Source organism: Rhipicephalus sanguineus, chromosome 1 (genome assembly GCF_013339695.2).
Source record: "Rhipicephalus sanguineus isolate Rsan-2018 chromosome 1, BIME_Rsan_1.4, whole genome shotgun sequence".
Classification (NCBI taxonomy): domain Eukaryota; kingdom Metazoa; phylum Arthropoda; class Arachnida; order Ixodida; family Ixodidae; genus Rhipicephalus; species Rhipicephalus sanguineus.
In genome coordinates, this window is record NC_051176.1 from 163,757,207 (window position 1) to 163,769,941 (window position 12,735).

At 46.6% G+C, this 12,735-nt stretch overlaps 1 long non-coding RNA gene across 1 annotated transcript; it reads left to right on the forward strand.

Moving 5' to 3' along the window:
- The first annotated feature begins 5,084 nt into the window (after window positions 1-5,084).
- LOC119401514 (uncharacterized) lies at window positions 5,085-7,493 on the forward strand. Its single transcript, XR_005185454.1, has 3 exons — window positions 5,085-5,180; window positions 5,645-5,853; window positions 7,243-7,493. It is a non-coding gene; the product is annotated as an uncharacterized LOC119401514 (long non-coding RNA).
- The last annotated feature ends 5,242 nt before the right edge of the window (window positions 7,494-12,735 follow it).

A 12,735-nucleotide genomic window follows, 5' to 3' on the forward strand; every position in this document is an offset into this window, starting at 1 on the left:
TGGGGGGCTAAAGAGCATATTCGCGAACAGTGCGCGACATGGCATAGCTGGCGTGCGTTAATAAAACCCTGATTGCTTTCTCATAACAGCCTTTCCCGATGCATTTCGGCATATCGTTTTGGCATAGATCACACACGAAAAACGTTATTTCGCATATTGGCAGCGACCATCATGCTTTCAACATATTTGACCTGCCGTATCTTTATGAAAGTTTTACAGAGCGTTGATGTAAAACATCATTTTGTGCCTTTGTGTTTTCGGCTACGTTGTTGTGTGTGTGTGCGTCCAGCGTCTCTGTTTTGAACTTGCGTCGGGTTCCCTCTCGCATTTTCCCACCTTTACTGTATAATATCTATACTCTCTTGTCCTCGGGCTTTACACTTTCCTTCTTGTCTTCTCTCTTTCTCAGTTTTGCATCTGGATAGTTAATGTACCCAGCGTGAGGTGAAAGAATTACAATGACCGCGACCTATATGCTTATATTTATAATTTTTCTTCGAACTGCGGGTTATGAACAAGTAGACGTACTGATCGCGTTATTTGATTTTTATCGAATGGCGGTTCGATATAATGTAAACTGTGAAAAAGAAGAAGCTCTAATGGATCCCAACTAAACTTTCAGCCGGTTTCAAGCCTATACGTTCTCAAGTATTAGGTTCTCGCAAAATGAGAAAGCAATCTTGCGTTAGTAATGAATGCTCTCTTATGAAAAATGAAGAGAATGAGATTTACTCCTGACGTTTTCAGCGAGTAGATTCGTTGCTTCTCTAAATATGCAACTTGGAATGTGAGTTTCTAAAATGTTTCACGTGCGCAATGTGGAAGATATATTGTACCTAATAAAGTACATTATAGCGGCGAGGGATAGTAATGTGCGCAGATACGCCGGCAAATTCTAAATTAATATAGTAACGCGCAGCTAAACAACCAGCATCAATAGGTGACATAGCGAAATACACTACTAAACACATTACAGGAAAAAATGCACAAACGTAGTACGGAAAAAAAAATACACGGTAGATGAATTAATGAAGAACACACACACACACACGGCAGTTAATGAGAAAATATAGTGTGTTTTTGAAATCACAATGTCACGGATGCTTTTTGCAGGTCCTGCAAGTTGATTCCGACGTTTAGTAATCAGCCGCAAGAACGAGAGTAAGCGCGTGTCCGCGTTACTTTATCGTGTACAGTGACCTACTGAGGATGATTAATACGCGCAAATGTAAACGCTGCGGGACATGTCCTCGAGGAAAACAGGTTTGGGTTATGATAGTGACCATACAGATGGGTTTTGGTAAAGGCGGAACAAACAGTGCAATAAGACGACAACGCGCTGTCTCTGTCGTCCTATATACTAAACGTCCCGTCGTTGCGCTGTTTGTTCCGCTTCGTTATGCACCAACCAGCCCAGTTCTGTAGTCACGTTTGGTAAAGGCATACGAGATGGTGTTTCCTGCGATTGGCGAGTGAAGAAAGTGCAGGGGTGGTTAAAGCTGGAGAAGAGAGAGAAGGCTCTTTATTGAAAGGCAGATTAGCAAGCGTATATTCGTATACTTCTATACTCTGCGGGGAATGCGATGGAGGGGAAAAGATGTCATGGAAGAATGCGGGCAGAACAATTTGTAAAATGGAAATTCCGCCAGATCACGAGCTGTGGGAATCGATGTCATGTGAAGCAGTCAACGAGCTGCATATGCAGCATTGTTCGACTTTGAGCCAAGGGTTACGAGGCGGATCGACGTCTTTGTGCAAAATTGAATAGCTGTGTGCATATCGGTGGGCCACCACGCACGTTCGCTGCGCTGTGACACCTAAAGGAAAGCTTATGGACCGACGTAATATCGTTACGCTGGACCATAGCTTGCCGAGTCATAATACAGCCCACATGCAATGTTTATCACATTGTTATAAAGAGCGGATAGCCAACACTGGAATCACAATTGACGTTAGACAAGCAGTACCACCGAAACCGATGTTGGACGACTATCACAGCAACTGCTGATGTAATGCATTTATTTACGATGTGTTCCGCTTGGTTCCTTTCTGAGGGTCGTTGCAGCACGTTCGTGTGCTTTGGTCTGTTTTGTGATGTGTACAATAATATCGCAAACGTTTCGGCTGTTCCCGATGGATGCATGGATACGGTCAGAGTGCCCTTGGTTCGCCAAAAAATGATTCGCATCTAGTAAGGTATATTAACGCGATAGCGTTAAAGAGCCCGTATGGCAGAAATTTCGGCGTCGTCAGTGTTGTCCGGACCGTGAGCGAAAAATCCAGATGGACGCAAAGAATAAAAATCAGGGGTTCGATCCGAAATCGAACCCAGGCTTTCCGCGTGGCCGTAAAGTGTTCCAGCACGAAGCCACGTCAGCGCTTGAAGCTGCTTGGAAAAAAAAAAAAAAAAAAAAAAAGCCGGGCCTCGAGGGGTCGCGTTAACAGACATAATATAGCGTGGCAGCTCGACCTTAGAGTCGCATCAGCCATCACACCATGTGAATTGCACACCAGTTGTTGGTTTAAAGGCCCACCAATGACAAAGCGCACAGGCTTAATTAATCATCATTATCAGCAACAGCATAAACAAAGTCTACAGCTACGCAGGTGCGCGTGTTGCCTTACGGGCGCTTAGTGGGTATTAATTATGAATTATGGCGTAGTCGGCACTTCGTAACTGTACTTGTAGTTGGTACGGTTAAGGTATCCGACGAGAAGCAAAGCGAATGAGAAGGGGATATAAACGGTGTCGCGATATCGTTCGATATCGCGTTCCGCTCCTGTAGGCGAACCTTAGGCGTCCTCCAAGTTTTTGTTTTAACGCTGGACGTAACACTGGATGTTGGATGGTAGCTAGACAAGATGGTACATGTCTGGCGTCACAATATACATCATATTTTCTGACATATTCGCTTTTCTTCGTTTTCTTCCGTATAGTTTTGTTTGTTGATTACTAGAACTAACCGATGCCGGCCCTAAGGGGCATTTTATCCAATTGCTCATTAAAGGAAAGGATGAAATGGGTCGCGTGGGCGCGGCGACGATGAGACATATTCAATTTGCGGGCGAATGTGCTATAGTATAAAATAAGCGGAGCCCCGCCTTCATAAAAACTTCTTACGCTTAAGTTGGCGGGAAAAGAAAATTTTGGCTAATCCTGATCCTGCACATGCATACTATTAGTGAAAGCGGTTCATCAAACACTAAGAGCAAATTTTTTGTGAATTCGGCCCAACTTTCGCGGATGACGGTGTTGTAAAAACGTTTCGACACAGGCAGACCTTGCGGTTATCTTTGAAATATTTCAAATTATTGTATTCTTCCTTTTCACCTATTTAGAAATACGTAACATATGTCTGGACCCATAAAAAATGCTCACACACCAAACCATAGCCAATGTATTCGATGTCCGAGGTCAAATTCGCAAAGATTTTCATCCGGTAGTGCGTTTTGCAGTCGATCCACCAGCTTTTCTCATTATATGTCCAGCATTCGGGGTGGTTGAAATTTTCTCTCGCGAACCGTTCTTCCCAAGACGAGCTGTTGGGTGAGCAGACGCCGAGATGCTTGTTTCACGTTTACTGATCTAAGCAGCTAATTATGCGACTGAGATTAAACCTGAATTTTCTTTAGAACTAAGAGTCCTGAAACTAAAGCATTCATACTTTGACTAGGTCAAGCGGGCTGCCGGGTCAATTAAGCATAAATTGATGCTAGCCAGAGCGGAAGGCAAGAGGAAATGTGGTCACCGGTGAACGAGGTGGTTAGGTGGCATATTCTTCAGACCACAGCGAAGCATCCAGGTGACTTTATAGAGCATGTATTACCAAGGTCTCACTCGCGTTCATACTCATAGTGTCCCAGGAGTCGACAGCCTGTCAACAGTAGTTACAACAACAACAACAGCAGCAAGGAAAGCTGTACTATATTAGTAGAGGAAATACGTGTGGCCTTAGTTTGGTGGATATTAAATTGCATTGTGGCATTATGCATATACGCGGTGCTCAGGCCTGCTTGAAGAAGTGTAAGTCCGAAAGTTTTAGTGATACTGACCTACATCACGCCGCCGTCAGCGAATTACCAGCGATCAGTAATTACTACCGCGTTGTGAAATAGTTTTGCGCGCGCGCGCACACACACACACACACACACACACACACACACACACACACACACACACACACACACACACACACACACACACACACACACACACACACACACACACACACACACACACACACACACACACACACACATCTCTCTCTTTTTCTCTCTCACACACGCACGCTCACACACACGCACGCATCTCTCTTACACGCACAAACACACGCACGCACGCACCTCTCTCTCTCTCTCTTCCTTTCCCGTGCGCGCGCATGCACTCACTCACACTGGGGAAATGTAGTTTTAATCGCATTAAATCTGCATAGCCGTCTCTTTTGACAATTTTTTTTTTGCCGGCTCATTATGGGGCGTGTTATATGTGCGACACACGCGCAAAAGGCTAAAAATGAAAAGAAAAAGCTGAATCAATACTGTGTTGCAAGCTACGAAATTCACACGTTCCTGCGCCGAGAAGTAATATATATATATATATATATATATATATTTGCCATTCACATTTTCGTTTCTGTTTTGTAGCATATATACTGCAAGAAGCGACCGTCATCGTGAGCTCCGAGATGGCTAACGTCGAGACAACGGCGTTCCAGCCTGGCCCTTGCACTGGAGTTTCCCGGAAGGGCTGTCATTCTATATACGCAAACAGTGTAGTGTAATGGTGCTATACAAAAGTGGACGCAGTACGAGGCCGCTTCTGTGTGTATACGGACCGCTGCCCTGCGGCGGAAACAATTAAATGCGCACCATCCATCTGTGGCGAAACACACCGCGACGGGGCTATAGTGTATAGCTCGGCGAGCGCGTTCCGATGTAAAACACTGCTGCTTCATCCATACTAATGAGCGCCTGTCACAGCGAGGATTGGTCTCATCATTTTCCGCAGCACGGATTCCCATTAGAGAATCACGGCCTCAGCCGTATATATAGCGCGGCGCCAGATGCGTCGAGTGTGGGGCGGCGGCAACTCCGCGCACACAACCGGAGAAGGCTGCAACTGTGGCGCGAAGTTCAGCGCGAGAGCGTTCTTTGCACCTTCAAGCAAGACTAGCAAGAGGGTAATTAGAAGGCATTCGCTCGGGCGAGGATTTTTAACCCCGCTAGGCTTGTGTTCTGTAGACTCTTGGAATTTGTATTATGCACATCACCGATTGCTGAGGGCACTAGTTTAGTTTTCCTTTTATTTGTGTGTGTGTATGTGACGTAACAAAGGTGACCGATGAGAATACAAAGGAGAACGATGACATCACTTATTTAAGAGGGCGTGCCTTCTGATGGTAGCAGGTTGGTTCAGAAGAATTATGGTTGCCGAGCGGCATAACTTACAGCTCATGACCAAAAAAGTGCAGCAGACAGCACAGTGCTTTTTTAAGAATTACTTAAACGAATGTGTGTGTGTGTCAAGTGAACGAGATCGTAAACACATTGCACAACACCTATTTTCGCATTTGCTTCTGTACATGTAACTATATAAAGTTACAAACGCAGTGTTCCTGCTTTAAGCTTGTTTTTCGGTTCACAGGTGTTATTCATTAGGCTACCATATGCTACATCAGGACAAACGACGAAAGATCGCTGAACATGGAATGTCGCTGGAGCCAGCATTTCGACGAGGGGACTTGTCTTCGCCAGCCCCACCGTTCGGACCCACCGTTCGCCAGACCCGCCGATAAATAACACATGTTCACATGCGTATAAGCAACATTTTCAGCCGCAGAAATAATGCTGCAGGTGTGCGAGCTTTTAGCACGCTGCACGTAACAGACAGCGAATAGTATATTCTGCATTCTCTTTACCATGCCTCTGCTTGTATGCGATGCCTTAATCTGTGAAAGTCATAACTCACAACAACAAAGAGACTGCAGTACACTCTTAATCAGGTCCCGCCTAAAGTGTCCCGGCTAGATATAAGGTCCCGGCTAAAGGTCCCGGCTAGGTATAGCCAGGAAACCGGGCATTTTCGTCTGGTTTCCTGGATATAGCCAGCATTTAACCAGGACATGATTAAGAGTGTACAGTTCTGCTTTTCTGCTTCTTTTTGTTTTTGTTGTTGCTCAGCCAACTAACACGTAACATCGCAGTAACATCCTGAATCGGCTCGACACGTATGCGTTTGCGTAAGACTTCAATATCACCACTGAAGCGTGGTGCTATACGAATCGCTTTCGCACGCCCGTTCTACTGAACCAAAGGTCCCCGTGCGCGTACGGGACCAAACGTGCCCAAGCGCGCATCTGTGTGCGTGTGGCAGACTTGGTATGTAATGAAATTATTGTGGTTAAATTACGCTTTGCTTTAGTGAGTAATGCAACAGTTTACTTTTGTGGGCTAGTAATTTTCTAATGCAATGAATTACTTCAAGCCAGCAATTTAAAGAAACTTACTAATTACTTTAATGAAATATAGCATCTTCGCTAGCACCTCGTGGAGACGAACTACACGACTGCGGCCACAGCGCGTCACCGCTCCAAGTTGGCGTGGCTCGGCGTCGAGTAAGTTGAACAGCAACATTGACAGCTATAGTCCGGTGCCACTACAAGGAACTCTTTTCGAGCGAGGATTGCACGGGAAACACCAAGTCAACGACACAGATGACGATATTTTTCAAGTTAAGAGGACCGAACCATTCAACCATCACTGATCAACCTTAGCGTAGGAGAAACAGCGGCATCGCTGAGACGACTGTCTTCGATACCCAAAAACGAAGAAACTGTTCGTAATGTTCAACACAGCCCTGTCCTCATCCACGCCAGCGGAGTGACTTTTCAGTATTGCGAAGGACACTCTGTCCTTTAATTAAACGAGGACACCTTTCTCATGCTCACTTGGAGTCCCAGCATGCTTTTGCGATGTAAAAAAGATCTCTGACATTTCAATGTACATGTGCTGTTAGTAAAGTTACATGAGTTAGTGCGTGAATTATGAACTTTCGTTAAAGTAATTTCGAAGTAAGTTCATTACTTTTGAAGAGTAATAGCAATGTCGTGTCGTTACTTTCGGCTAGCTGTAATTTGTAAAGTAATTTCATTACACTTAAAATATTCTAGAGGAGTAATTAGTAATGTAACTTAGTTACCTTTTAGGAGTAATTTTCCCATCTCTGATGTACGGTGTGTGCAGAGCGCGGAGCCTGCTCTTCTGTCAGACTGTCACCCCCTGCGCGAATGTGAGCCATGATCGGCGCCAGCGAGGAGAAGCGTGGAGCGGACAACAGGCTGACGGGTCGCCCAGCTGACGGACGTCTTTGCAATGAAGAGGGGGGGGGGGGGCTTGGCCGCCACAGCCACCTCTTGTTGCCTCAAGGAGCTCGCTTCAAGTAGTGTAGCGCCTCGGAGAACACCGTTCTTCTATAACGATGCATTAAAGATGCCCTGTAACATCTTTTTCAGAACGACCTTATTAGACTCAGTTGCCTGCCAAATATTCTGCCGCAATTTTTTGTACACGAAGCTGTATACGGCTAGGAAAAACCAAAATTCGTCCGTCCCATGTGCGCAAAAACTCCTAGCGCGTATGTTCCATAGAAATTGGGCGAGCCCCACTACTCACCACTGGCCCACTAAAGATGAAGACGGGAACGCACGATCGGCAAACACCATTTAACATTTCTGGACAGACGTAACAAATAATTGAGGAAGACTTTCAATGAACCGTCGGGATTAATCCAGTGATAAACATCTGGGCCCCCGTTTCAGCGTCTGTACCATATGTACGGAGTGCTTGGGCGGTGATTTTTTCGAGTCCGTCAAGTATAAGCGAAGTTAGCGCACAGAACGAGCGTGCCTGAAGCTTCGCAGAAGGGCATGGGGAGGATGGCAAAGGCCCAAAGTTACGTCGCCGCCCGTCATGGCCTTGAGCATTTTCGCTTCTTTTGTCTTTGACCGTATTGGTCACTATATACTTCTGGTTCGGATGTGCGCATCGCCGGCAAATGGTGGGACCCCATGGGTGTTCGTGTTACCCGAATGCAGGACAGAGCGAATGGCCTCCGAGATCATCTGCTGGCGCGCCGTTCATTACATCAGCCAATACGTGTCGCGCCCGCTTGCTTCGCATAGTTGAGGATATTGTCGAGGAGAAAGCAAGATATTTTTGGCTGTAATTGACACAAAATTGTAGACTGAGGCAGAGAAATATTGTTTGGCTCACAAGTTCACGGGAGCGTTGACAGATTTTCGGCAGAGCTTTCTGGTTCAAAAGTACTGCAGGGCGCCTTTAAGCATCTGTTTTATTGCGAGTGCCGTCACCCCTGCCGGGGCCCTTTCCGTTAGTTCAAGCTCTGGCGTTGGCTGATCCGAATTAACGCTACCACGTAACAACTGGTAGCAGCGGTGGGACGATCCTCGCCTACTGCGCAACAGGGCAATATATACGCACGCACATACTCCTGCGTATGTGCGTGCGTCTTTGTGCAAAACAACAAACGAAAAAAAAAAAAACAGGTGGTCAAACTTAGCCCACTTATGCAGCCGAACAGTAATGCACTTCCTTTCTCTCGTGAGATAAAGCGTATGTCACAGATTTTCACGTGAGCGGACTGGTTCCCGCGGCAAAAAGCACTCGGGGTTCCCCGGTAAATGGTTAGATTGCTACTCGCCCGCTCCACCTAATTTACTACTCGCCCACAAAATGTTTTGTTCTATATATGACGGCGAGTGAAGAAAAAACAGCTTTTTAACTTCTTAACGCACTGCGCTTTTATTGAAGCGCATTCGCTTGGTATGCTTTCATAATTTAAAAAAATCACCGCCCAAGCACTCAGTAAATATGGTTAACCAATGAAGATGAAATTTGCGGCCCCGGTGTTTATCACTTGTTAATGCCGACAGTTCATTAAAGTCTTTCTCAATCGTTGGTTACGTCTGTCCAGAAATATTGATCGGTGTTCGCCACCCGTTCGTTCCCTTCTTCATTTTTAGTGGACCAGAGGTGAGTAGAGGGGGGGGGGGGCTTGCCCAATTTGTGTGACACACATATATATATATATACGCGCTAGGAGCTCCTGCTCACATAGGACGGACGAATTTAGGTTTTTCCTAGCCCTATACAGCTTCGCCGCAAAATTCCCCCATCTCGAGTTTCCTTTCGCGATTTCTACAGTTCATAAATTGTGTACCAGGCGTTGTTCGCTGCTCCGTTTTTCAGCAAAAGTATTGGGTTCAAGCTGACATTGCCTGCTGAATGTTTTTCCACGTGTCTAATTTCGTAAAGACCAGTTCCGGTATATTAGCTATCAGTATCTGCGTCAATGCCAATCGGTCTTTGTACGGAAGACCTGCAGGAGTGATCAACACCGTTTTATTGTGAAAGCGATGTTTTGCTCGTTCACAATATCGCAGACGTCAAAAAAGCTGGCCGTGCGTTGCTTCGTATGCATTGTGTACCTGCGTCAAGTTAAAACCTCGCTTGTGACGAGCATGTAGATATGAACAGCGAACATTCAGTGCGTACCCACAAGGAACGGTATATTAGGACATGGCGCAAGTTTCACCCAGCTCTATAACGTCACACTAATAAAACACATGCTTCACGGTGACCATGGTTTCGTTCACCTAAAATGACATGCAGTCGTCATTATATTCCTTTCGGCGACGCCGTTTTCTTCGAATTTGCCAGTAAATAAGAACCCGCAAAATGCACTCGTTCGAAAGATCCATTCGGCTTTGGCTGTTGTCTTGGGTGTCGTGCACCACTTGTTGCGAGATATGTGTTTGCGAAACGAGAAGGCACACTCTGTGTGCCTTCTCGTTTCACCATAAACTTCACCATAAATTTTGTTTACTTGCGATTTATTTTGCTAAACGTTAAATATGCAACGCCTATAACGCAATAATAAGCAAGAAATAACAGAAGTGAAGAGGAGCAATGACTGGAAAACCGAACGCAGCCACCGCCTTGGGAACCTTTGCGTAACAAACAGCGGTAAGGCAATTAGCGCCGAGTCGGGGACACATTTAGTTACGCGCGCACCCTCCAAACATGACGGGCAAGGAGTGGAAACCAATTCAGGCCACTTCGTTTTCCTCCTTTCTTCCGAAGCGTGTTTGGCAACGTACAACCTGCACGCCGCAATATAGAAACACCAATCAACGTCCTGGGCTCAGCGGTAAAGGAAAGCAGCGCTCGTGTACACGTCGAGATACCACGAATCGGGTGCCTTATTCATCACCCGGGGGATCCATTACGCCACACGAGCTCCTAGAGAGAGACGCCTCGGACCTCACGCCCGCGGCTTCGTTCGGAGCTGTCATCAGTCTCTCGGAGCGAAGAGGAAGAACGCTTTCCTTGCGCCCTGGAAGACAGACTGACCCGCCACGAAGAGGACGAAGCCGCCGGTGCGTAGAGGTCAGGGCGAGTGCGCTCAGTTGGACGGCGCTGGGGCCGACCTCTGAGCACCCATCATCGAGAGCCGCTTACGCACTTTGGAGCGAAAAAGAAAGAGATGGACCGGCAAGGGTTCGGAATAGGACTTGCTGCTGCTGCTGCTGCCGAGCAGTCCACGTACATTAGTTGCGTGCAGCGTGTCTGGCAAAGGAGGAAACTGTGGTTTACAGCACTGACAACACTTGGCCCTAAACCAGAGAGTGTTCATGGGTGAGCCTTACTGTGCTTTTCTCGGAGAGAGAGAGAGAGAGAGAGAGAGAGAGAGAGAGAGAGATCAGGTGCACACCAAACCGGCAAGTTAGTTGCATGGAACTGGAGCCCGTTTGTTTTCTTATGTGAAGTGTCGCACCTTTCTGCCTGCTGCGTATAACGAGAGACGCGAACAGCACGACAATCCCTGTGGCTGCAGGGTAAACTAAAAGGCCACAGAAGAAGCTTTGAACAGTTTAAGCCTTCCCCTCGCCATCGTTGCTCACCAAACCTTGAGTGATGAAGCTGCGCGCGTGGAAAGAGGAGTAAGCCCTACCACGAGGCGCAAGTCTTCTTCCGCCGCTTCGGGGATAAAAATCTATCACGCACGCCGAGCAAAGTCATAATGGGCAGCAGAAGCACGGTTCTCAGTGCGCCCCATTCATCAGGGGCCGGCCGGCCGCCGCTGACCGCCGCGGTTGACTGCGAGGACCACACACGCGGCCGCCGCGCCCCGCGGCACCACCGGCCGTGTGCGCCGACCGCGGCGGCAGTGGCTGCGCCACCGTGCGGAGACGGGTGTGCCTGTCGTGCTCGTGGGGCGAGCTTCAAGGTGCGTGGAAATGAGGGAATTCACGTACACAGGAAAAAATATTCTTGTGGAGTAAGCGCGAACCTCGACAAAGGTGCGACAGCTTAGTGGCCACATTCGGTAAAAAAACGAGAGAACTTCAGTTTCCATTGCATCAAGTTTTATTCAATTTCTCTCTGCATTTCTCGCTTCCTCTTTCTTTCTTTGATTCTCTCTCTTTCTTTCTCCTTCTATCTTGCTCTCTCTTTTTTTTTCTGTCTTTTCTGTGTCTGTTTCTTTGTACATATTTCTCTCTCTGTCTATTTCTTTCTCTCTCCTCCTATCTTTTTCTGTCATTCTTCCCTTTCTTTCTCTCTATTCGTTCTTTCTATCTCTTTCTCTCTTTCTGCATTCGTTCTCTCGCCGATCAGAGTAATTGCTTCCCACGCCGGACAAATTGGAGCCATTGTTTTCGGATCGAAGCAAAAGAGGAAGAAGATGAAGAAGAGGACGAGGAGAGCGCGTGCCGATTCATGATGATGATAGTTTTCTATTCGCTCTGCACAGACTAATGGTCGGCTTAAATAGCTCCGGTGTTAAAAATAAAAATCAGGCGCTCAGTTGTCTGGCTGTTGGGCGGGGACGTGTAATGGTAGAGCCACGGCCGCTGGATGGGTAGAGCATTGGTTGTATAGAGCCAGTCTGCCTCCACAATAGATAAGCTGCAAAAATGAAATGTACTGAAATATATTGCCCTTCCGCGCCTTTGTATGCATAGGATGCCTATTAGCGCGGTCACGTTTCATTAAACCTAACCTAGGCGCCTCTTGAAGATGCTTAAATTCCGTGACAGCCTGAGCAGTGTTGGTAAGCTCGTTGTGTCGACGTGCACCCTATAGGATACGCTTAAACCACGCCATTGGCACCCCAAACGCTTTTATTTTTCAAATGCCCGAGCGTTAATGAGAAGAGAATTATTGTTATGCCTCCAATGCAGCTGAGATGTTTTCCAGCATGCTGGATGTAAAGGCAAACTAAAATGAATTTATGAAAGCTGTTCACTATATATCTCGTCGATGAGGCCAATTTCCCTTTGATTTCCCATTGCTGTCTGGCACAATATCGCGAGATAATATGTAATATGACAGAGCGCACATAAGTAAGCTCTGGAGCATTCTTGCGCAGCACTATGTCAGTTATGCGCATGCGCACACATGTTTATATATATATATATATATATATATATATATATATATATATACAGGCACGTAGGCAAGGGCGGGGGCCGGGCCCCCCCCCCCCCCCGAAATTCGTCCAGCCTTTTATATTCCCGGGCAACTTTTTTTTCTTCTTCCCATGAAAAGACTTTCTGTCGAATAATTAGGCCTTGGCCCCCCCCCCCCCCCGAAAAAAAATCCTGGCTACGTGCCTGTATATATATATATAATATATATATATATATATATATA